This window comes from Nomascus leucogenys, chromosome 13 (genome assembly GCF_006542625.1).
Source record: "Nomascus leucogenys isolate Asia chromosome 13, Asia_NLE_v1, whole genome shotgun sequence".
NCBI classification, from domain to species: Eukaryota; Metazoa; Chordata; class Mammalia; order Primates; family Hylobatidae; genus Nomascus; species Nomascus leucogenys.
Window position 1 is genome coordinate 74,431,405 of NC_044393.1, and position 25,131 is coordinate 74,456,535.

Here is a 25,131-nt window from a genome sequence, read left to right on the forward strand (position 1 = left end):
CAGGGGGGCTAGGATTATTGGGAATGTCTGACTTCATCCAGCTCCAGAATTCTGGCTCTAGCTTTCCATGTCCTAGTTACAACTGAATTTCTGACAATTCCGACCCAGTCATTTAACAAAATTAAACTTTTCAGATCTGGGTTCTCTCCTCAATGCATGCATATACAGGACTGGGAGACCCATGGATGCATAATGGCTAAAAAGAGGAACTTTGAAAAAAGGTAAACTGGCTCTGTCATCTTGTAGCTAGCTAATGCTGGGAAGTAGAGATAAAAACAGCAGAAATATTTTTACACTGTACATAGAATGGAGTGATACAATTTTACTCCAAAATGTTAATAGACATGAATTTTAGGTGGTACTCAAGACCTGGCATAATTTTATTCCTCTCTAACTAAAGAAAGTCTCTCAATTCCTTGCTCTCTGGGCACTGTGAGACATTTTTAATTTTTAAACATGTTATATGCTGCATCAAAATTTCTTGAGACATTAAATTTTGATTAGTTTTTCTTGATTGTTTTTAAACTCACCAAGTTGTCAAGATTTTCTGTTCTCTTGCTTTGGGAGTAGCAAAAACAAAATTTGCAAGCCACTTGCTTTCTTCCATAGCCTGAGTTATTTAAAGATTTTGTGCAAGGTGACTAGGGAGGGGAAGAGTCTGTAAGGGTGAGGATTTGATGGCTGTTAGGGAGCTCTGCCAATGGAAGGGGCCCATGGCTGGCTTCCTCGTAAGGCCCCATGGAGGATGTTTAAAAAATGTAAGAATGCTGTAACTTGGGAGCCAGGGTTCTTTTCCATGAAGTGTTCTCCATGCTTAAAAATGTACAGAATGAGCAGAGCAGCTGGACTTCAAGGTATGACAAAGGCTGGACTACACACATCTTTTTTGTGACTATAATGAACTGAACTGAAAAGGCTTTCCTAGTTAAGGTTCAGGTTAAGATCACTGCTGTCATGTGGCTGAGAGAAATGTGACGGGAAGCCAGGATAATAACAGAGATTGAATCTCCCATTGTCTTGCAGAATTGGAGTATTGGAATCATTTTCAATTTGCTTCAAGGGAAAATAGAAAGTAGTATTTCTTCCTCATCTGAATTTACAGCATAAGCTTGATATGCGCATCACTTGCTCCTTTCTACCTCAAAGCTTGAATGAATCATTATCTCTCTGGTTCTTACCTCTTAACTACTTTATGGTCTTCACTTAAAAGCCATTTTCTCAAGGAAAGTTTCTGTTACCCTCCTTTCCGGACTGAGTCAGTTCCTTCAGTGATAATATTTACTGGCCTTCTGTATAAAATTATCATAATTTTATTTAAATAGTCAATAGTTATTCATAATTTAATGTCTTTCTCACTCCTCCTCCTGCAACAATAATACAAGTTCTAGAGTATAAGAGCTTAATCTTTGTCGATTATTGCCCTCTTTCCAAACACCTAGCATAACTGGTATAATTATGCAGGGCAGGCACTCAATGTGTATTGATTGAATGAAAGAATAAATATAGAAGTGAATGGCCTAAAGTAAATTTGACTTGCAGATAAAGATATCTGCATGAAGTTATGTCTGAATGATATTATTTGGGGATAGTAAGAAGAAAATGTCTAAGACAGATTGCAAAACACTTAGAAAATACTGGGATGGCACTGAACACCAACCAATTTTCCACCAATGGTTCTTGAGAAGGCTGTCTCTCTCATAGACACTAGTCTCCTCAAGCCTGATAGACCCAGACTCCCTACCCACCTGTCACACACACACAAATACAGAACACACAGGCACACATGCATACACACATACTACTGCTACAACTGTCTCAGAGGGTAGAGAGGGATAGTCACCTAAAGAACAGAAAGAAGGGCCTGGTGCGGTGGCTTACGCCTGTAATCCCAGCACTTTGGGAGGCCAAGACAGGTGGATCACGAGGTCAGGAGATCGAGACCATCCTGGCTAACATGGTGAAACCCCGTCTCTATTAAAAATACAAAAAAAAATTAGCTGGGCGTGGTGGCAGTCGCCTGTAGTCCCAGTTACTTGGGAGGCTGAGGCAGGAGAATGGCGTGAACCCAGAAGGCAGAGCTTGCAGTGAACCCAGGTCATGCCACTGCACTCCAGCCTGGCGACAGAGCGAGACTCCTTCTCAAAAAAAAAAAAAAAAAAAAAAAGAGAAAGAAGACATTATTTACAATAGCCTTGATCATTAACTGGTGATTATATTACTTACTCGTGTGACCCTTTTAAAAATGTCTGTTTTATCTACTTAATTGTAAACTCATGATAGGATTGCATAGGGATGATGTAAAATGTAGACACTATGCCTATTTTATTCACTGCTAAATCTCCACTGGCTGGTATGTAGGTGACATCAATAAATACACGAATAGAAATTAAATACATTCGTTAATAAATAAATGGATATGGTAATAGATTTGGTTGGGTAAATTATTGCCGGCAGGGAAAACAATAAATGAGAAATACACAGTAAGCAACTTAAGGAAAAGATGCTTTTAAGTCAAGAGTAGCAGTTGGTAGCAAATTGGTAACTTGATATGAGTTATATAAATGTCACATTTTTTGGCTAAGTTATTATTACTTTGAAAGAAAATGTACTTTTAAAGTATTTTTGTATTCTTAAATTTAGCATTGTGTCTAACACATGAAAGTGAGTTAATATTGTTTGGAATCAATATACCAAGAGATGGTATAATTTAGTCCTTTTAGAGTCAGGCTTGGCAAAAACCGTGAGACAGCTTCTTACCACGCCACATGCAAACCCTGACACTGTGTTTTCCCTTCTTTTCTCTCCAGTGCAGTTTTTATTCTCCACTCTTTCTGATGCCTTCAGGGTTTCTTTCACAAGCACATCCAGAACAAGCCATTGGTGTTACCATGGCAACAACTAAACTCTAGATTTGATGCTTGATCTTTCCTACTTTTATTTTCCTCTTCAGAAAGTACTTTCTCTCTGCCCTAGATCACTGACATTCAAATAGGCCCAATTTCAAAGAGAAACAGAAAAAAAATAGGTAATCATTACATTGTAAAAAGGGTCATCAGTAAATTCGACTAACCCCTGTGAATCAGAAAAACAAGACAAAATAATTGAAATCTCTAACAACTCTGGATAAATTCTTTTTCCCCGAACATTGTTTAGAAATTGTTCTAAAGTTGTTATCTAACAGCTTAAGACCAATTGTTTCCCCCTCGAAGCATTTTATGTGGTGTGTGTGTGTGTTTGTGTAGATCCAAGGGAATAAAAATACTAAGGGTTAATGTCAAACAGTTGGAAAAAAATTCAAGCGTCGTCAAGGAAAGGATAAACCCTTCAGGGAATTAGCAAAGCCAAGCCTTCCCAGACTAAGCCCAACTCAGCTGCCTCCCATCCCTCTAACAATTCCCTTCCGCATTTGGGTATTTCCTAACAGCTGAGGTTGGCTTTTTAGTTTTATAACTAAAATAACAAGTGGCAGGAGTAGATCTTCATTATTTGATGTTAGTCCCAACTAGATTTTATCCTCTGGGGGAGCAGAAACTGGGCTGTCTATATTTCATGAAACTCTTCATCATTAATGGTGAAAATTGGATTTGAATCAAGCTCCTGCCTAGAAATTCATTTAGTGGTGGTAATAAAAAATAGGTATTTGACAACTTATTTCTTCTCATCCTCAGCCCAATAAGTGAAAAAGGACAGCAGCTCCATGATGGTGGGCTCCTCCATGATGGTGGGCTCTTGCACTATTATGGCTCTTTGACATTGTCTATATTTTTGGCATTGTTTGCCATGATGAAGAGCTAGCAGACAAAGAAAAGTGACCCTAAAATGCCCAAATCAATCTTCTTACAAATTCTTATGCTTGGCAAGCCCTTATAGCATGGCTTAATTTAGAATAAATAAATAAATGAGATCAAAGTCTTATTAGTTGAATAGTTTCTCATCATCTAGAATAAACTATGTATCGTAAGAGAAAAGATAAATTTTTGTGGAAGCAAAATGTATATCTCCCTTTACCTGGAGCAAAAACAGAGAAGTACATATGGAAACCCTGAGGCAAGAAAGGGTTTCCAATGCTTAAGAGTCTAAAAGAATCATCATCTGGATCTAGAGTGTGCCAAGGGAGGGAGCAAGTGGTATGTTATGAGACTGTAGAGCAGACAGGGGATTTCTGCCCTTGCCATGTCATCTACCTGTCCTTCCTTTGCTTAGATAGCCTCTCTCACTTTTCAGACATACTCAAACAAACTTGGACAGCTTGAGCCCTCTATGACATGCCTTAAAGCTGTAAAAACAAGACATTGTTTTAAAAGTGGTCTTAATTCCCTGCAAAATATGTTGCTAACATATAATGCAGGGTAATACATGATTTTAAGTACTATGAGAAAAACTGCACCTCTCTCACTCACATGAAACATGGAAAATTCTGATTCAACATATAAGATAAAATCTAAAATTTATATAGTAGAGTCTATGTCATTTGTCCATATTAAGAAGATGAGTGCTCTGTTTTTGTTTTATTAGCCATCCTTGCCCTAGAATGAGTAAAGGACTCAAGAGCGGACCTTACCATGAGGAAGAAGAAGGGAGAGAAAAAGAGTATATCTCTCTGAAGTAGTTCAGCAGAAGATAACAAATATTACTGGAAAGAGTTGATGTGAAACCTGTGTACAACTTTAGGTAGAGCCAGTTGTTGCTTGACCTAATTCCTTCACAGCATGACCAAGGGTCCTAATGAAATATCATATACAATTGTCCAGTTTTCCTTTGGATTTTGATTTATATCAATGCTGAGGTTGATTATCATCCCATGAAGTGCTGATAGCAGCAGTTAGATTCAAAGATATAATCATATCTGATAAAATTTCTATAGTCAAATCTTTACCACTAATGACCTACAACTGACTATAAAAAATACGCAGGAAAAAACAAAATAATTTTTAAAATGTATATTAGTATAGTAATACTGGCTTTGTCGAGAAATTTGAGGTACATATTTTGTTTCATCCCCAGATCTAGTCAATTCAGCTGCTTTGAACATATAGTTAACCCAAAGTAATATTTAACTTTTTTAATGTATACTGAACAAACTTTTATTCCTGGATGGACATAGTGATGTAATGCCTATTATAAGGCTATGAGAAAAGCAAATGTGAGACCTGGAGGTGAAAAACTACAAACTCATCAGCACAAAAGTGGGAATCCACAGTGGCCAAGCAGGTGAGTAGCTATCTTCATACATGCAAGGCAGTTTTATGGCATCACAATGAAACTGGAATTTTGTGCATAAATATAATCATATATTTAGTTACTAATTTATATGAAGAAACCAGTTGCTCTGAGTTAAAGAAGATAAGGAAATGAACATATGCTATGATACACATTTCAAAAATAAAACATGTTTTTAATACGAGAGGACAATAAAAATGTACTGATGGTGTTGAGTAGCTGAGTTAGATTCTTTAAAGAGAGAAAACATAACATTTTCAATATACCAGAGGCCTTAAAAAATCAATGTTTTTCTTTATAGTTCAATTCACAGGATATGTAAAGACATCAGTACTTTTCTTAAGGCATTGTGATTACCCTTACACAATAATCCAAAGATGAATTCATGAAAAATAAGCATGACTGATCTTGCAATCACTCGGTACAACCTTGTATTTTCTTTTTCTTTCTCTTTCTTTCTTTCTTTCTTTCTTTCTTCTTTCTTTATTTCTTTCTTTCTTTCTTCTTTCTTTCTTTCTTTCTTTTCCTTTCTTTCTTTCCCTTTCTTTCTTTCTTTCTTTCTCTTTCTTTCTTTCTTTCCTTCCTTCCTTCTTTCCTTCCTTCCTTCCTTCCTTCCTTCCTTCCTTCCTTCCTTCCTTCCTTCCTTCCTTCCTTCTTTCTTTCTTTTCTTTCTTTCTTTTTTGAGATGGAGTCTCACTCTGTTGCCCAGGCTGGAATGCAGTCACTGCAACCGCTGCCTCCCAGGTCCAAGCGATTCACCTGCATCAGCACCCTCCACCACACCTGGCTAATTTTTGTGTTTTTAGTAGAGATGGAGTTTCACCATGTGGGCCGGGCTAGTCTCAACTCCTGACCTAAGGTGATCCACTTGTCTTGGCCTCCCCAAGTGCTGGGATTACAGGTGTGAGCCGTCGCGCCTGGCCTAACCTTGTATTTTCTTTTTTTTTTTTTTCTTTCTTTAAAGGTTTCTTTTCCATTCCTTAAAGTTCACAGGATAAAATATGACTAGTTCCCCTTATATTTCTGACAGTTTATTGTTAGAGATTTGTGAATGTGCTTATATGATTATAAGAATACTAATTAAAGTCCCATACCAGAATGAAGAGGAATCTAAACAACTAATTTCTGCCATTAAAGACTAAAGATAGAGGTCACCTTAAGCAAGATTTTGGAAAAGGCGAAGGTAAACTTTCTTCATTTGTGCTAGTCTTCCATTTTCAATACTACTTTTAGACTTGGGGAAGGAGATACCTTGCCCTAGACCCCATGCTTGAGAGCAGTGATCCTCAACATATATATGATCAAATACTGAATTTGCATTTCTAATTCTTTGAGGTTAAATATTTTCATAAAATGTAATGATATTATGGCCATTCCGAAGTGCAATAAAATTCTTTCAGTGCTTATTCTCAATATCTACACTTTCCTTTTGACAGACGGTTCCCAAGGGCATGTGCACGGACATCAAGGTGCAGAACTTATTTTAAGTAGCACTACTTATGAGGGCTCTACATCTCACAAACAAAATAGAAAGACAATAACTTTAGTAAAAAGTAAATTGACACTTCTGTCATTAGGTCTGGCAGTCAGTGCAGGCACCATACGACTCCCAATTCTAAACATCTATTCTCAGGATGGATACCATTCAAGCCCAAGGAAAACAAATGCTTCTCATCTATGGACTCAAGTCCCAGAAAGTGGGAAATGTAGAAATTTTGCTTTTTGAGAATGCTGTATATTAGAGCCTGCACTTCAGAAGTCAGGAATTACACTCCACCATTTTGAAGGTGGAATATCTAAATTATTTAGAATTCTTCTGCATTGATTTGTCTATTCTTCATTTATTTGTGTATTCAATTGTTATCTATATTATATGGACTCATATATTAATTTTATACTTTGTAGTATAATCTAATATTTATTTAATTTTTGACTTTGCTAAATGTCAAATGTACATTTGGCCATTGGTAGCTCTTTCAGTTGGTTTCTATACCCCTTTGACATAGCCTCATTATATTTTTTTAAATTTCTGCTTTTGTTTGTTTGTGTTTGTGATTTGTTTTGTTTTACCACTTGCTTACTTCCTGACACTAAAAAAAATGCTGCAATGGTTGTATATGATGGACTTTTCCAAAGAATCGTAGTTTTTAAAATTTGAGAATAGTATTAGAAACCAAGAACTGAAGAAAAAAAAAAAGAGACCCAGAATTGGATGCTATGTGTGCCCATTGTCATGGGGCTGTGATATATACGTGTATATATGAACTCACTTATATACATGTATCTACAATATTTCTATATGTAGTCATCTTTATCTGTATTAGGCCAAACATGGAGTTCATACTGATATCTCCAACTCTGAACCATTATCACATGGATCATTTTAAACTCCTTCCCTTACTTATCTATAACCCTCATCTCCAACAGTGAGAAACCTGGCTCTTGGGGTTTACCAAACATTTACCTAACTGTTCAACTCCAGTATAAATGTATGGCACTATAAGAATTGCTCATACATATTCCAGTGGGAATCAACTTTATCAACTAAAGTGCAATGCTTATATACACTTCTTTTTTGTCCTTTGTCTTATATACTCCATTTCCAAACTTTTTTTGCATCACAATGTCTTTCTCACCCTCTTTAGTGAACACTTTTCATATATTCTTAATAAAGTTAGATAATTTTGTTACACATTGTTTTCTGTCCTGAGATCTTCTGACCTCCTATATGTTTTTAAATTTACATACACTAAGGTTAACTGTTTGTGGAATAAAGCTCTATGAATTTTGACACTTGCATTGTGTCTTGAATTCATCATTATAGTCTCATATAGAATAGTTTCACAACCCACAGTATCTCTTGTGTTTCACCAATTAAACCCTCTACCCCTTCCTATGACAAGCTCCTGGAAACCACTGATCTTTTTAATATCACCTCAATTTTGCTTTTTGAGAATGCTGTATATTAGAATCATACAATTTTCAGCCTTTACCAACTCTCTTCTTTCACTAGCAATCTTCACTTAAGATTCATCCATGTATTTTCATAGCATGACACTTCATTTCTTTTTTTTTCACTGAATAATATTCACTTGTGTGGATTTACTAAGTGTGTTTATTTACCTACTGAAGATCATCTTAGTTACTTCCCTTTTTTGGTGATTAAAATACAATTACTATAAACATTTGCTCATAGTTTGGAGATGACACAAAATTTGAATACAAAATTTGAATAAAGGGGAAGCAAAAGGTTAAAGCTATAAGGAACACAGAAAAGAGAAAAAGAAGTCTAAGAAGCTGAGTAGATTGTTCAGAAGCTTCTAGGCATTGAGAATACAGATGTTCGAGTTGAAGTCTTGTCATACTAGAGGAGATATTATAACACTTCAGACTTCCATCAAAACCTCAGATTCCATTTTAGGAATAAAGACCATGCCCCAAGATGAAGGAATTTGCCCTAGAACTAAATGCAAAGCCAAAATAAACAGACCCAGGCAAAGTGTAAAACAAAGTCTTCATGTGATGACAGCAAAACACCAGTAATGTAACTGTCTACTAGAAAAACAATAATTTTCCATGGAAATTTTTTAAAAAATCAGAATACTTAAAATGTAACTTTGCAATGTCCAGTATAGAGTAAAAGTACTGTATATAAGCAGAAAAATAAACACATAAACAAGAGGGTTAAGAATAAGAAAAGAAAAACAAATGACACAGATATTGGAATTATCAGAAAGATGCTATATTAACTATCTAAATATGTTTATGTTTCTACAGTTGAAGGAGCATATAAAAAAGCATATGGAATATTTTAGAAAAGCTATACAACCTCTAAAATAATGAAATACAAACAGAAATGAAAAACACAATACTTGAAATAAAAATTGCTCAGTTGGTGAGCTTGACAGGAGAAGAGACACAGTAGAAAAGGCTATATAGAAATTATACAAACTAAAGCCACACAAAATATTGAAATAAAATATTTTTATTCCTTCTAGATTTTATAAATGATTATCAAAATTATTTTGTCAGTTGAGTGCTTAGAGACTAATGTCTGATTTGAGGCATAATTGAACTATATAAATTCAATGAGGACTGAAACTTAAGAAATTATGTGTCCTTCTAGCTATAAGTTGTAAATGCCAAATATAAAATATAATATTACAAAAAAAACATAAAACTTTCTACAATGTAGTGGTGTTTTATTAAGTCAATCCTAAAATTTCATTATTCTGAAAGCTACTTTTGGCTGTTAAGATTTAGATTTATTGTTTGGCTCACTGGTTGTTAAATTTCAGCACTATGGAAGGGAAACTTTTAAAAATGAATTGTAGAAAGTAGATTCTGACATTTACACATGATTTGTGTAGACAAACGTGTAGTAGAGAAAGTAGGAAAAAGGTTCTTCCTGCTGGGCGTTTACTTGCTGTGGAATTTTATAGTAAGTTTCTGGCCAATCTTCTTCACAAAATGAGCAATGCATGCAAATCCAAGACTTTGAATATCATGTACTCTCTCCGTAAATTTTGAAAGATACTGGATAATTTTTAATAACAAAATAACTTAATTCTATTTAAACATAAAATTTATCTTGTAGTCCTCTAAGTATAGAAGTTCATTGTGAGATATGAATCTAAACATGAACTATGAATGCTTGAAAATCAGAGATATGGAGATTATAATAAAAGGAAGCAACTTTTATTTTAATGGCTGGGGGTAGTCCTCCAAAGATACTCACATCTTATTCCCTGGAATCTGGGAATACACTAGATTACATGACAAAGGGAAATTAAGATTTCATGTGGAGTTACGCTACTAATCAACTGATCTCATCCTGGATTATTTTAGTGGGCCCAATGTAAACACAAGTGTTCTTATCAGTGGAAATGGAAGACAGAGGGTCAGAGAAAGATCTAAAGATGCTATGCTGCTGGTGTTGCAAATGGAAGAAGGGGCCACAAATCAAGGGATGCAGATGGCCTTTAGAAGCTGGAAATGACAAGGAAACAATTCTCCCCTAGAGCCTGCAAGGGAATTCAGCTCTTCTGACACTTCGATTTTAGCCTACCAAGACCCATTTTGGATTTCTGACATCTAGAACTGTAAGATAACAAATTTTAGTTGTTTTAAGCCATTAAATTTGTGGTACTCAGTTAAAGCAACAATATGGAACTAACATACTGAGTATGCATATTGACTAAAGTAACCCTAACTTTAAAAAAAATTCAAACTTTTAAGAGCTTTTTTTTTCCCAAATAAACAAGTGAACTAAAGTGAGACTATTTGACAGAACAGAACATGATGGCGTTGTTTTATCTGGGATTGCAAGCATAATAAAAATTTAAATGGTGAACATGTATGACACATTTTTAACAAAGAAAACATCACTGTAAACATTACTGGTATGTTGAAAACAATATGAATCATGCCAAAAAAATTTTATTTAGTTACAGTTTTACATAAACTACACAAAACTATATTAATCACTAATCAAGCACAAATGTAAAGTCAATGGTTACTTTTATATTTTGTACCTAGTAGGTGAGTAATATATTACAACTAACTAAGCAAAAAATTTCCATCTATAACTAATATTGTCAAATGTTTCTACTACATAAAAATTGTACTCATCAACCAATGGACCATATGATAATTTGTCAAAACTCTGTAAAAACACTGTGCTAAAATCAAAGCATTTATTTTAAAAATTTCCCCATTCAGCTTTAATCAGAAAATGTCATTTTTATTTCCAATTTTGTAGTCTAATGAGAAATTTTCTTTAATCATTGAAATATATCTTTCCTATATAATTAAGATATTCCATGAAATACCTAAAATATTTAATTTTTATACATTACATTATTTTAATTGAAGTAGGATTTTGTCAGTATTAAAAAGAAGACAAATAATTTAAAAATTTAAACTATTGCTGATGACTCAAAGTAATACAGATGTATCTGAAACTTTATGCTGAATCTCTTTTCCTTTTTTACCCACATTGAACCAGCGCAGAAGTACTTGGGTTGCATTTTGAAATAATGAGTTGTAAGATTAATTTATTAAAGATTTTGTGGAGTGATTAGGGAAGAAATGACATTACAATGCAAAGCATTTAGCAATTCACTACAAAAATCCTCATGTTGTTTTCTCTCCATGCTTCCAGCCATCTCTTCTTTCCTTCTAACTCTTTTCCTCTATAGTTTTCTCTGCAATTTTCACATTGGATTCTTTATGTACATTACCCTACTAGGTAAAAAAAAGATAACTGGGTTTCCATTCTGTTTAGGAAATAGAAGCTATGGCTGGGCACGCTGGCTCATGCCTGTAATCCCAGCACTTTGGGAGGCCGAGGCGGGTGGATCACAAGGTCAGGAGATCGAGACCATCCTGGCTAACACGGTGAAACCCCGTCTCTACTAAAAATACAAAAAATTAGCCGGCCTATAGTCCCAGCTACTCGGGAGGCTGAGGCAGGAAAATGGCGTGAGCCCAGGAGGCGAAGCTTGCAGTGAGCCGAGATCGTCCCACTGCACTCCAGCCTGGGCGACAGAGTGAGACTCCATCTCAGAAAAAAAAAAATAAATAAATAAATAAATAAATAATAAGAAAATAGAAGCTATTTAAAAATAAGACATATATTCTCCCTCAGTAAATATTTTGTTCATCATTTCTTGTCACAACAGGATACTTTGAAATCAGCCAGCTTTGAAAGCTATAATATTGTGAAGATAAACATCTTTTCCTGTCTACAGAGAATTAGTTACATGCAAATCCAGAATTAAGTGGAATTAATACATGCTTTCCTATGTATATGCTTCACTATGTACTGAGGCGAAAATGGAGTGTGATTCCTAATGCTGTTGCTAAGGGTTCTATGGCTTTTTGAAAGCCAGTTGATCACTTAAGCCTCAGTTTTATCAGCTTTAAAATGAAGGGGCTGACCTAGTTGGTCTCTAGGGCAGTTTACTGCCAGGAGACTCTTTCATGCTTAGAGTATGCAGCCTAATCCTTGCCATCGAGGTATTTTTCCTTCATGCTGGGAAAGCAAATGCCAGAAAGTAGCACATGATGAAGTGTAACACCTACAAGAGCAACATTTGAATTAGGTGTTATAGCAGATATTTGGAAAACTAAACTTAACCTCATCTTGAATGATAAGCTTGAAGCATTAAATACCCCTTAGGCAAAAGAGAAGAATGAAATCAGCATAAGCATGTCATTGTGAAAGGATTGTGTTCAAGTTGGCTTGTCTAAAGCACAGTCCACACCGTGAAGCTGTGAAATACAAGTTTTGATTGGCATGGCAGAGCCGGAATTTGTCAGGTATGAAATAAGAGCAGAGAAATCCAGATTTACTTCCATAGCCAGTAGGAAGCTATTGAAAATTGTTTAAGAAAGGAATAATATGAAAAGAATAAAGAAAGCCTGACAATAATATACAGATCTAAATTTGTAGGAGAGAAGAAAAAGAGGAAGAAAATGGAAGTGAAGAAAAAAACAGTTAAACAAAAATTTTGTTACAGGTCTGGTGAATGTAAAACATTGTATTATACATAGCAGGAAGTGCTGGTACAGTATAACTGTGGAGATATCAGCATACCTGTAGAGTGTCAGTATAACTGTAGAGATACATGTAGAGACACTCTAAATTTGAAATAATAAAATTCACAACTAAAATGGGGACAGAAATAATGAAAAGAAAGAGATAAATGTAAGGCATGTTTTAAAGTGAATTCTAAACTTTGTATGATGCCTTGATCAAGTAAGATGGAAGAGCAATGAAACATGACAAGGATGTGTGAAACTATGACTGGTGAAATGATGGTGGTAATAAGGATGGAAAGGAGCTCTGGAGAGGGAAGCATTTTTGGAGAGAAGGTAATGAATACATTTTTATATTTTGGGAAAGGCAGAATTATAGGAAAATTCTAAAAGGACATCTGAAATTACTGACTCAAAAATATATTGTGAAATATTTTATTCATTTATGTCTATTCATGTTTTTTATATCATGAAGATTATTTCACTTATAAACTTTAATAATGCTCCTTAAAACATTTCTAACAATTTCTAGTAATAAATATGTACACTTATACACATATATGCACATGCATGTGCATACACACATACACACAGACACACACTAAAGTCAACATCCAAGTCATAAAAAAAGAATAATTAGTTTGCATAAATTGCTAATTACAATTACTTCCCGTTGCAAACCCAAATCTACTACTAGAGCCAAAAAAATATTGTCAGCATAAACACAGGTTTTGAGAAGAGTACAGGTGAAGAAAAACAAAAATGAAAAACTTAAGAAATCTAGCTCTTGTGTTTAATTTCCAATGATAAAGTCATCTCTAATACTTTTCTCTTGATTTTTAAACCTTGAGTATTTAAATTCACATTTCATCAACTTGAATAAAATAACTGACAATATTGTATTCAGAAATATAAAGTTATTCACGGATTTTATAACTAGAATTTCTACCTAATTCCAGTCTCTTACCTGCATCAGAATTTGATCTTCAGAGAGGGTATTTTGTGAAATTTGCAACATCCAGACTCATTCTCTTTATAACACCCATCTCCATTCCACATGCCTTTCATTTGCTCTAGGCAGGCAGCCTCTTTAACTGTCACTTGGAAGAATTCCTTAATCATCATAAGACCCATTATTTGTATGGAGTTTGGCAGCCCCAAGGGAAAGGACCTAAAGTTACTCATGCTGGGGAGAATCATTGCATGGAAACAGGTTTGATTCAAGATTTTATGATAAAAGTCAAAGAAGAGTCCATGAAACTTCTGAAAGAATATTGCCGTAAGTGATAAAGAAAAATGATAGTAGAGAATGAAGATGGTTCCAGGGGCAGAGTGAATGAAGCCTCTTGTAGTGAGTGAAGTTGTGATTAATAATGGTGGCCCAGTTCTCTCATTCCTCACTTTGACAAGAATGTGAAAATGCTTCTGATGGGCTAGAGATAGATGCCAATGCAGGAGATTGGGGGCAAATGGAGAGGAGATCGTGATGGCAGAGAGAACAGAGCTACACCCTCTGCGTAGGCTCTATCAGCCAAAGTATGTGAACTGTAGGAAGGATTATCATCAGTCTTGACAATGGCCTTTGGGTAATTGCCTGTAGGAAATCATCAAGGTTCATGGAGAAATTAATGGAGCAGTAGTAGGTAACAGAGAAGAGCCACAGGAGAAGTGCCGGAATAAAGGGTCTGTGGAAACACAGCCCACTTTCTGTATTTACAGAATGTCCTAACAAAAGAAATGAATTTCTATGCTTGGCCAATGGGTGACTTTAAGTGTCTCTAAGAATAACCTATTGAAGTGACCTTAAGCCTGAATGAGGGCTGAGCTAATGTTTCTTAATTTTCGCTCCTCTTGCTTAATGATTTAAACCTGTTTTGCATATTTTATCAGCTCTGTTTATATCAGGAAAACAACTATCACCTCTACATTTATGTCTAAAAGCATTCATACCCCTAGAAAACCTGTCTTTACTTTTTATTAACTAGAAAGCCACCAATTTACACTTTATACTGAAGTTATAGTGGTATAACTATAAAATAATGAAATTGGGCTTATTAAGTCACATAAAGATATTTGTCTTATTCCTTTAGAGTATTTGCATGCAATTAGCAGACATTTTTTGAGTTAGGTCTGATACTTGTAATACCTTTCTGTTTAATGTCAACCATAGTTCATGTTAGTCTTATATGTGCATTTCTATTGCACAAAGATATTTTCGACCCAAACTTCAGTTTAACTATCAGGACTATAAGTTATAAATGCACATTGGCGAAGCTTTTATTTTGAATAAAAATGCTAGCTTAAGTCAATCAAACATTAATCATTGAAATAAAACTGTCATTAGTTGATATAGTATTAAATGTAATATTTAAGATAAGCTTAAGAAATCTTCATTTGCTATTATTCTTAGTTATATTTCCTGCAAAATTAAACTTCTTCAGTAATTATTGTAGCTATGAGGTGGATGTAGTTCTCATTATGTAAAGCTGAATTTTCAGACTATGTGAATAAGATTGGGAGGCTATAACAAACAAAGATGATTTCTATGTATTATTTCTTATTCAAATTTTGAAACACTTTCTTTCCTAAAAGCAAGAAATCACACGCAAAAAAAAATTCTCTGTTCTCCCACTGTGGTAACAGATAAAAGTGTGTCTTAAAATAAAACTGAAACTCATAGCTTGAGGAGAAAACAGACTCTTTCTCTAAATACAGACACCCACACACACACACACACACATCACACGAAATAATGGGTTTTTTGGAGCAGTATAATCTGTTCTACTTACAATCATTTTAATTTCAAGAGAGACCTCTCCGACTAGTTCTGGCAAAAGAAAAGGGAAGATTTATTTTTTAAAATAAAGATATAACAGACAATTGTACAGTTACCAAATGATAAGAGACATAGTCTTTTAGGGACTGAAACTAAGAACTAGAAAAACAAGGGTTCTCTTGTCATCTCTTAGGGGCTGCATGGTCTCCCTAATCTCAGCATGTTTGATTCTTGCTCTTGCCTTTCCTTACTGCTGACTTATTTTCCTACTCTTTAATAACTTCTGCTTGCAGGTGGCTTTGGCTTGCCAGCACACCAGCCTCACCCCTGACTGCTTCATACACTTTCTATTTTTTTCTCCAAGGTGTGACCTCATAAATTAACTGTGTCAGAACCCCAAGATAACTGGCATTTACCTCTGGTTTCTCAATTCAAATTCCCAATAAAGCAATCTAAGCGATTTATCATTTTTTTTTTAAAAGCTGTAGCATAGAAAATTTCTCCTGGCCCAATCACTTGAGGTGAGTTAAGGTAACATTGAGTTCTGTGACCTGACAACATCTCAGCCAGGACAGTAGGTGGGATTTCTCTGAAAAGGGAGTGGACAGAACTGGCACCCAATAATATAACATAGGTATGAAAGGAAAATAGTCAGGCAAACCTGTCTCCCATTTCATTCCCAAATAAGATAGCTACACTTAAAAAATAACAACAACAACAACAACAAAACACTACATATTTCCCTCACAATTTGTCCATTAGGAAATTCCATGTGAGATTCAAGATCTTTACCCTAAAACAGTTCTGTTGAATTTCATCCCGGCAATGTAAATTGATACCTTATCTTCACAGGTATGGAACAAAGGTCAGAACTCATAGTCATCCCTCTGATCACCTGAGACAAACGCCTATCTGATTGCTTCCTCTGCCCTACATTTATTTTATCATATGTAAAAATGCAGATTCACTGAGCCAGATGAATGCATAAGTGGCTATTTCTCTCTCTTTCCCTCACACATGAATGGCTGATCAGAGACTCAACAGAATGCAACCATTTGCCTCATCTACCTAGACCTTTTAAAAATTTCTTGCTCTGTCCCCAGTATTCACCCTTTCCCTTTTAAAGATTGAAGCCCTCAAAATCAACATTGGAGAAAGGCACAGGCCTGTTTCCCGCATGTGCCTCCTTAACCTTTGCAAAATAAATTTTTTAATTGATTGAGAACTGTCTGATACGTTTTTTGGTTTACATAGGATAAAAAATTGTTACAGACTTATCTGTTACACCATTTTCCTAGTCGTTGATGAGAGAAAGATGATGTAATAGGTAAAGCACTTGATTTAAAGACATGCAGATCCCATGTATCTGGGGCTGAATTCTTTATTTATAAATTTATAAATTAAAATAACAGTACTGCCTCAGTGATACATAATATGTAAAAATCTTAATATGGTCTTAGATCTACTCTAAATACTCAACAATGCAAAGTAATTTTCTACTTTTCCTTTCTATTTACTGAAGTGTAGGTCTCTAAATCATGGTGAACAACTTTGGCAACTCCCAATATTTTATGTCTTAAGAAAACTACAGTGAAATTTAATAAAAAAAAAATCTGCCTGTGAGTACTTTTTAAATATTTTTGGCTAACATTTTAATACAGCTATACCATGTCTATATTCTCTTTTTAAAAAAAAAATTCTACAGGCTTAGTATCTTAATAAGTTCCATTTTCAAATAAACTTGCATCAATATTTTCTTAAACTCATCACATGTACCCTTTACAACAACTCTGGGAGGAAAACAGCAATATCATCACATCAAAAATGAGCTCAGTTTAAATAAATGACACAAGGTTTTTTTTATTCTTTCATGTATTCACTCATTCACTTATTCACTCATCTAATGAGCATTTATTGAGCACCTATTATGTGCTAGGCACTGTTTTAAAGCATATGACAGTGAACACAGTGAATATTTGCTTTAATGCCTTCTATGATTTAGTAAGAGGAAGAACCAAAAGAGAGAAAGGGAGAAAGTAACAAGGAAGAAAATGAGAAAGGAAGGGAGGGAGCCCAAAGTAATTTATAGATTCAATGCCATCCCCATCATGCTACCAATGACTTTCTTCAAAGAATTGGAAAAAAACTACTTTAAAGTTTATATGGAGGCAAAAAAGAGCCCGCATTGCCAAGTCAATCCTAAGCCAAAAGAGCAAAGCTGGAGGCATCATGCTACCTGACTTCAAACTATGCTATGAGGCTACAGTAATCAAAACAGCATGGTACTGGTACCAAAACAGAGATATAGACCAATGGAACAAAACAGAGCCCTTAGAAATAATGCTGCATATCTACAACTATCTGATCTTTGACAAACCTGACAAAAACAAGAGATGGGGAAAGGATTCCCTATTTAATAAATGGTGCTGGGAAAATTGGCTAGCCATGTGTAGAAAGCTGAAACTGGATCCTTTCCTTACACCTTATACAAAAATTAATTTCAGATGGATTAAAGACTTAAACGTTAAACCTAAAACCATAAAAACCCTAAAAGAAAATCTAGGCAATACCATTCAGGACATAGGCATGGGCAAGGACTTCCTGTCTAAAACACCAAGAGCAATGGCAACAAAAGCCAAAATTGAAAAATGGGATCTAATTAAACTAAAGAGCTGCTGCACAGCAAAAGAAACTACCATCAGAGTGAACAGGCAACCTACAGAATGGGAAAAAATTTTTGCAATCTACTCATCTGACAAAGTGCTAATATCCAGAATCTACAATGAACTCAAACAAATTTACAAGAAAAAAACAACCGCATCAAAAAGTGAGTGAAGGATATGAACAGACACTTCTCAAAAGAAAACATTTATGCAGCAAACAGACACATGCAAAAATGCTCATCATCACTGGCCATCAGAGAAATGCAAATCAAAACCACAATGAGATACCATCTCACACCAATTAGAATGGCGATCATTAAAAAGTCAGGAAACAACAGGTGCTGGAGAGGATGTGGAGAAATAGGAACACTTTTACACTGTTGGTGGGACTGTAAACTAGTTCAACCATTGTGGAAGTCAGTGTGGCAATTCCTCAGGGATCTAGAACTAGAAATACCATTTGACACAGCCATCCCATTACTGGGTATATACCCAAAGGATTATAAAACATACTGCTATAAGGACACATGCACATGGAAGTTTATTACGGCACTATTCACAATAGCAAAGACTTGGAACCAACCCAAATGTCCAAAAATGATAGACTGGATTAAGAAAATGTGGCACATATACACCATGGAATACTATACAGCCATAAAAAATGATGAGCTCATGTCCTTTGTAGGGACATGGATGAAGCTGGAAACCATCATTCTCAGCAAACTATCGCAAGGACAAAAAACCAAACACCGCATGTTCTCACTCATAAGTGGGAATTGAACAATGAGAACACATGGACACAGGAAGGGGAACATCACACACTGGGGCCTGTTGTGGGGTGGGGGGAGGGGTCAGGGATAGCATTAGGAGATATACCTAATGTTAAATGGAGAGTTAATGGGTGCAAAACACCAACATGGCACATGTATACATATGTAACAAATCTGCACGTTATGCACATGTACCCTAAAACTTAAAGTATAATAAAAAAAAAAGAAGGGAGGGAAGAAAAGAGGGAAGAACGAGGGAGGCAGAAATGTCAATGAACATTTAAATTGTTTCAATAGCTTGGCTATTGTGAACAGTGTTGGAACAAACAAGAAGTGTGGAAATCTCTTCAGTATTCTGATTTCAATTCTTTTGGAGACATACCCAGATATGGGATTTTTGAATCATATGGTAGTTCTATTTTTAATTTTATGAAGAACCTTTATATTGTTTTTCCTATAGCAGCCCCATTTCACATTCCCACCAGCCATGTACAATGTTCTAAGTTCTTCACATTCTTACAAACACTTATCTTGTTTTCCTTCCTTCTTTCTTTCTTTCTTTCTTTCTTTCTTTCTTTCTTTCTTTCTTTCTTTCTTTTCTTTCTTTCTTTCTCTCTTTCTTTCTTTCTTTAATAATAACCATCCTGACAGGTACAAGGTGATTGTTCATTGTGGTTTTGATTTGTATTTCCTTGATGATTATTGACATTATGTTTCTTTCGTAAAATTTTAACTTTTATTTTAGATACAGGGGGTACCTGTATAAGTTTGTTACATGGGTATATTACATGATGCTGAGGTTTGGAGTAGGGATACTGTCACCCAGTTAGTGAGCTTAGTATACAATAGGTAGTTTTTTGAACATGTTTTTATATCTCTTGGCAATTTGTGTTTTTTTTTTTAGTGAAATGACTATGTAAGTCCTTTATCCATGTTTTAAATTGAGTTACTTGGGGTTTTTTTGTATTGTTTTGCTATTGATTTGTAGAACCTTCTTATATATATTGAAGATTAACCCTTAAACTATGTTTTGCAAATAGTTTTTTTCGTCTTATAGGAATGAAATTTAAGAATGAAATTCTGTTTCCTATAGCATTAAAAAAAGTAAACTATTTAGGAATAAGCTTAACCAAGGAGGTTAAAGCCATGTTTACTGAAAACTGCAAAATATTGATAACAAATTAAATAAGGCACAAATAAATGGAAAGACATTCTGTGCTGATGGCTTAGAAAACTATTACTGTCAAAATGTTCATACTACTCAAAGTGATCCACAAGTTTAATGCAATCCCTATGAAAATCTCAATGGCAGTTTTTACGGAACAGAAAACAAAATGTTAGAGCCACTTGGGAAATCATGCAGGACAGGAGGCAGGACTAGATTGCAGCTCCTGCTTGGACAAACAGAGCGGTGTGTGGTGGCTTGCATCATAAACTTTTGCTCCAGAATGACTGCAGGAATACATTATGAAAGCCAGGAGAACCCACAGACCCTCTGAAGGAAGCAGATCGCTCCTGCAAGACCCAGGAGACACCCCAAATAATATGAGTGTCCCAACTGTGAAAGTAAGAAAGGGAGATCATCTGCCCCTGAACACCATCCCCTCACTCCTGGGGAAGCTGAAGATCTAGATCGTGGGGGAAGATTCTGACCTTACCTGGAGCTGAGTCAATTTAGAGAGCCAAGTGAAATACAGGGGTAGGGGAAGAAGCAGGAAAAACCCTGTGGGCTTTCTGGGTCCCCTAGCAAGCCAATTCTGCTTGATTCACAGGGGTCCTTGGGGAGGGAAGCTAGAGGCACTGGAAAAAGGCCACAGGGAGAAAGAAACCTCTATATGAACTTTGTAACCACTTGAACCCATCGAGAAGTCTCCTGGCCAGAACTTGAAGGAGGGAGTGAATCTGGTGTGGGGACTCCACAGGAGGGGGAAGAACGAAAGTCCTATTTGCTTACGCAGCTGGGAGGCAGGTAGCTTGGGGTAAGTTCTCAGCCCTGCTCACCCACTGCCTACAAACAGACTCAATGCTGTTGGGTGGGGAGGGCAGAGTGGGAGTGAGACTGGCCCTTTGGGTTGAGTGGGAGCTGGGTGAGGCCTGTGACTGCTGGCTTTCCCCTACTTCCCTGACAACCTGCATGACACAGTAGATGCAGCCATAATCCTCCTATGAACATGACTCCATTGACCTGGGAACCTCACCTCCATCCCCCATAGCAGCCGCAGCAAGACCCACCCAATGAGAGTTTCAGCTCAGACATGCCCAGCCCTGCCCCCACCTAATGGTCCTTCCCTACGCCCCCTGGTAACTGAAGACAAAGGGTATGTACTCTTGGGAGCTCTAGGGCCCTGCCCATTGCCTGCTCCTCCCCATATTACCACAGCTGATGCTCTCTTGAAAGCGCCACCTCCCTGCAGGAGGCCGACCAGCACAAACAGTGCATTAAACAACAAAAGCAAGGGACACTCACAGTCCATTTCACCCCCCTGCCACCTCCACAGAAGCAAGTGCTGGTATCCACACCTGAGAGACCCACAGATGGTTCACATCACAGGACTCTATTTAGAAAACTCCCAGTACCAGCCCAGAGCCTGGTAGACTTGCTGGGTGGCTAGATCCAGAAGAGAGATAACAGTCAGCACAGATCAGCTCTCAGGAATCCACATCCCTAGGAAAAGGGGGTGAGTACCACATCAAGGGAAAACCCCATAGGACAAAAGAATCTGAACGACAGCCTTAAGCCCTAGACCTTCCCTCTGACAGAGCCTACACAAATGAGAAGGAACCAGATAACCAACTCTGGTAATATGGCAAAACAAAGTTCTTTAATACTCCCCAAAATCACACTAGCTCACCAGCAATGGATCCAAACCAAGAAGAAATCCCTGATTTACCTGAAAAAGAATTCAGAAGGTTATTTATTAAGCTACTCAGGGAGGCAACATAGAAAGGTGAAGCCCAATTTAAGGAAATAAAAAAAATGATACAAGAAGTGAAGGGAGAAATAGTCAATGAAATAGATAGCATAAATAAAAAATAATCAAAACTTCAGGAAACAGTGGATGCACTTATAGAAATGCAAATTGCTCTGGAAAGTCTCAGCGATATAACCAAACAAGCAGAATAAAGAACTTCAGAGCTCAAAGACAAGGTCTTTGAATTAACCCAATCTAATAAGGACAAACAAAAAAATAATTAAAAAATATGAACAAAGCCTCCAAGAAGTCTGGGATTATGTTAAATGATTAAACCTAAGAATAATTGGCATTCCTGAGGAAGAAGAGAAATCTAAAAGTTTGGAAAACATATTTGGGGTAATAATTGAGGAAAACTTCCCCGGGCTTGTTAGAGACCTAGACATCCAAATACAAGAAGCACAAAGAACACCTGGGAAATTCATCACAAAGAGATCATCGCCTAGGCACTTCATCATCAGGTTATCTAAAGTTAGGATGAAGGAAAGAATCTTAAGAGCTGTGAGGCAAAAGCACCAGGTAACCTATAAAGGAAAACCTATCAGATTAACAGCAGATTTATCAGCAGAAACCCTACAAACTAGAAGGGATTGGGGCCCTATATTCAGCCTCTTCAAACAAAACAATTATCTGCCAAAAGTTTGGTATCCAGCAAAACTAAGTTCATAAGTGAGGGAAAGATGCAGACTTTTTCAGACAAACAAATGAGCAGAGAGAATTCACCACTACCAAGCCAACACTACAAGAACTGCTAAAAGGATCTCTAAATCTTGAAACAAATCCTGGAAACATATCAAAACAGAACCTCTTTAAAGCACAAATCTCACAGGACGTATAAAACAAAAATACAATTAAAAAACAAAAAACAAAAAATCAAGATACACAGTCAACAAATAGCATGATGAATGAAATGGTACCTCACATCTCAATATTAGCTTTTAATGTAAATAGCCCAAACGCTCCACTTAAAAGAGAGTGAATTGCAGAATGGATAAGAATTCACCAACTAACTATCTGCTGTCTTCAAGAGACTCACCTAACACATTTTGGACTCACATAAACTTAAGATAAAGGGGTGGAAAAACACATTCCATGCAAGTGAACACCAAAAGCAAGCAAGAGTGGCTATTCTTATACCAGACAAAACAAACCCTAAAGCAACAGCAGTTAAAAAAGACAAAGAGGGCTATTATCTAATGACAAAAGGCCTTGTCTAACAGAAAAAATCACAATCCTAAATATATATGCACCTAACACTCTATCTCCCAAATTTATAAAGCAATTACTAATAGACCTAGGAAATGAGATAGACAGCAACACAATAATAGTGGGGGAATTCAATACTCCACTGACAGCACTAGACAGGTCATCAAAACAGAAACTCAACAAAGAAACAATGGATTTAAACTGTAGCCTGGGACAAATGGATGTAACAGATATATACAGAACATTCTTCCCAACAATCGAAGAATATACATTCTGTTGAACAGCATATGGTACTTCCTCCAAGATAGACCATATGATAGGCCACAAAATGAGTCTCAATAAATTTAAGAAAATTTAAATTATATCAAGCACCCTCTCAGACAACAGTGGAACAAATCTGGAAATCATCTTGAAAAGGAACCTTTAAAACCAGGCAAATACATGGAAATTAAAGAATCTGCTCCTGAATAATCATTGGGTCAAAATGAAATCAAGATGGAAATTAAAAAATTATTTGAACTGAATGACAACAGTGACAAAACCTATCACAACTTCTGGGATACAACAAAGGTGCTGCTAAGAGGAAAGTTCATAGCCCTAAACACCTATATCAAAAAGTCTGAAAGAGTACAAACAGACAATCTAAGGTCATACCTCAAGGAACTAGATAAGCAAGAACAAATCAAACCCAAACTCAGCAGAAGAAAGGAAATTACCAAGACCAGCACAGAACTAAATGAAATTGAAACAAACAAACAAACAAAATACAAAAGACAAATGAAACAAAAAGCTGATTCTTTGAAAAAATAAATAAAATTGATAGCCCATTACCAAGATTAACCAAGAAAAGAAGAGCAAAAACGCAAATAAACTCAATTGGAAACAAAATGGGAGATATTACAACTGATATCAAAGAAATACAAAAGATCATTAAAGGCTGCTGTGGACACTTTTAAATACATAAACTAGAAAACCTAGAGGAGATGAATAAATTCTTGGAAAAATACAACCCTCCTAGCTTAAATCTGGAAGAATTAGATACCCTGAACAGACCCAAAAAAAGCAGCAAGATTGAAATGGTAATTTAAAAATTTCCAACAAAAAAGTCCAGGTCCAGATGAATTCACAGCAGATTTCTACCAGACATTTAAAGAAGAATTGGTACCAATCCTATTGACACTATTCCACATGATAGAGAAAGAGGGAACCCTCTCTAAATCATTCTATGAAGCCAGTATCACCCTAATACCACAACCAGAAAGGACATCACAAACAAACAAAAATCCTACAGACCAATATCCCTGGTGAACATAGATGCTAACATCCTTTATGAATTACTAGCTAACAAAATCCAGCAACATATGAGAAAGATAATTCACCATAATCAAGTGGGTTTCATAACCAGGATTCAGGGATGATTTAACATATGCAAGTCAATAAATGTGATATACCACACAAACAGAATTAAAAACAAAAATCACATGATCATCTCAATAGCTGCAGAAAAAGAATGCATTCAACAAAATCTGGCATCCCTTTATGATTAAAACTCTTAGCAAAATTGGCATAGAGGGGATATATCTCAATGTAGTAAAAGCCATCTAAGACCAACTCACAGCCAACATAATACTGAATGGGGAAAAGTTGAAAGCATTCCCTCTGAGAACTGGAACAAGACAAGGATGCCCACTCTCACCACTCTTCTTTGACATAGTACTGGAAGTCCTAGCCAGAGCAATCAGACAAGAGAAAGAAATAAAGGGCATCCAAATCAGGAAAGAGGAAGTCAAACTTCCTCTGTTCACTGACGACATGATTGTTTACCTAGACAGCCCTAAAGACTTCTTCAGAAAGCTCCTAGAATTGATAAAAGAATTCAGCAAAGTTTCCAGATACAAAATTAATGTACACTATTCAGTAGCTCTTCTATACACAAATAGTGACCAAGCTGAGAATCAAATCAAGCACTCAACCCCTTTTAT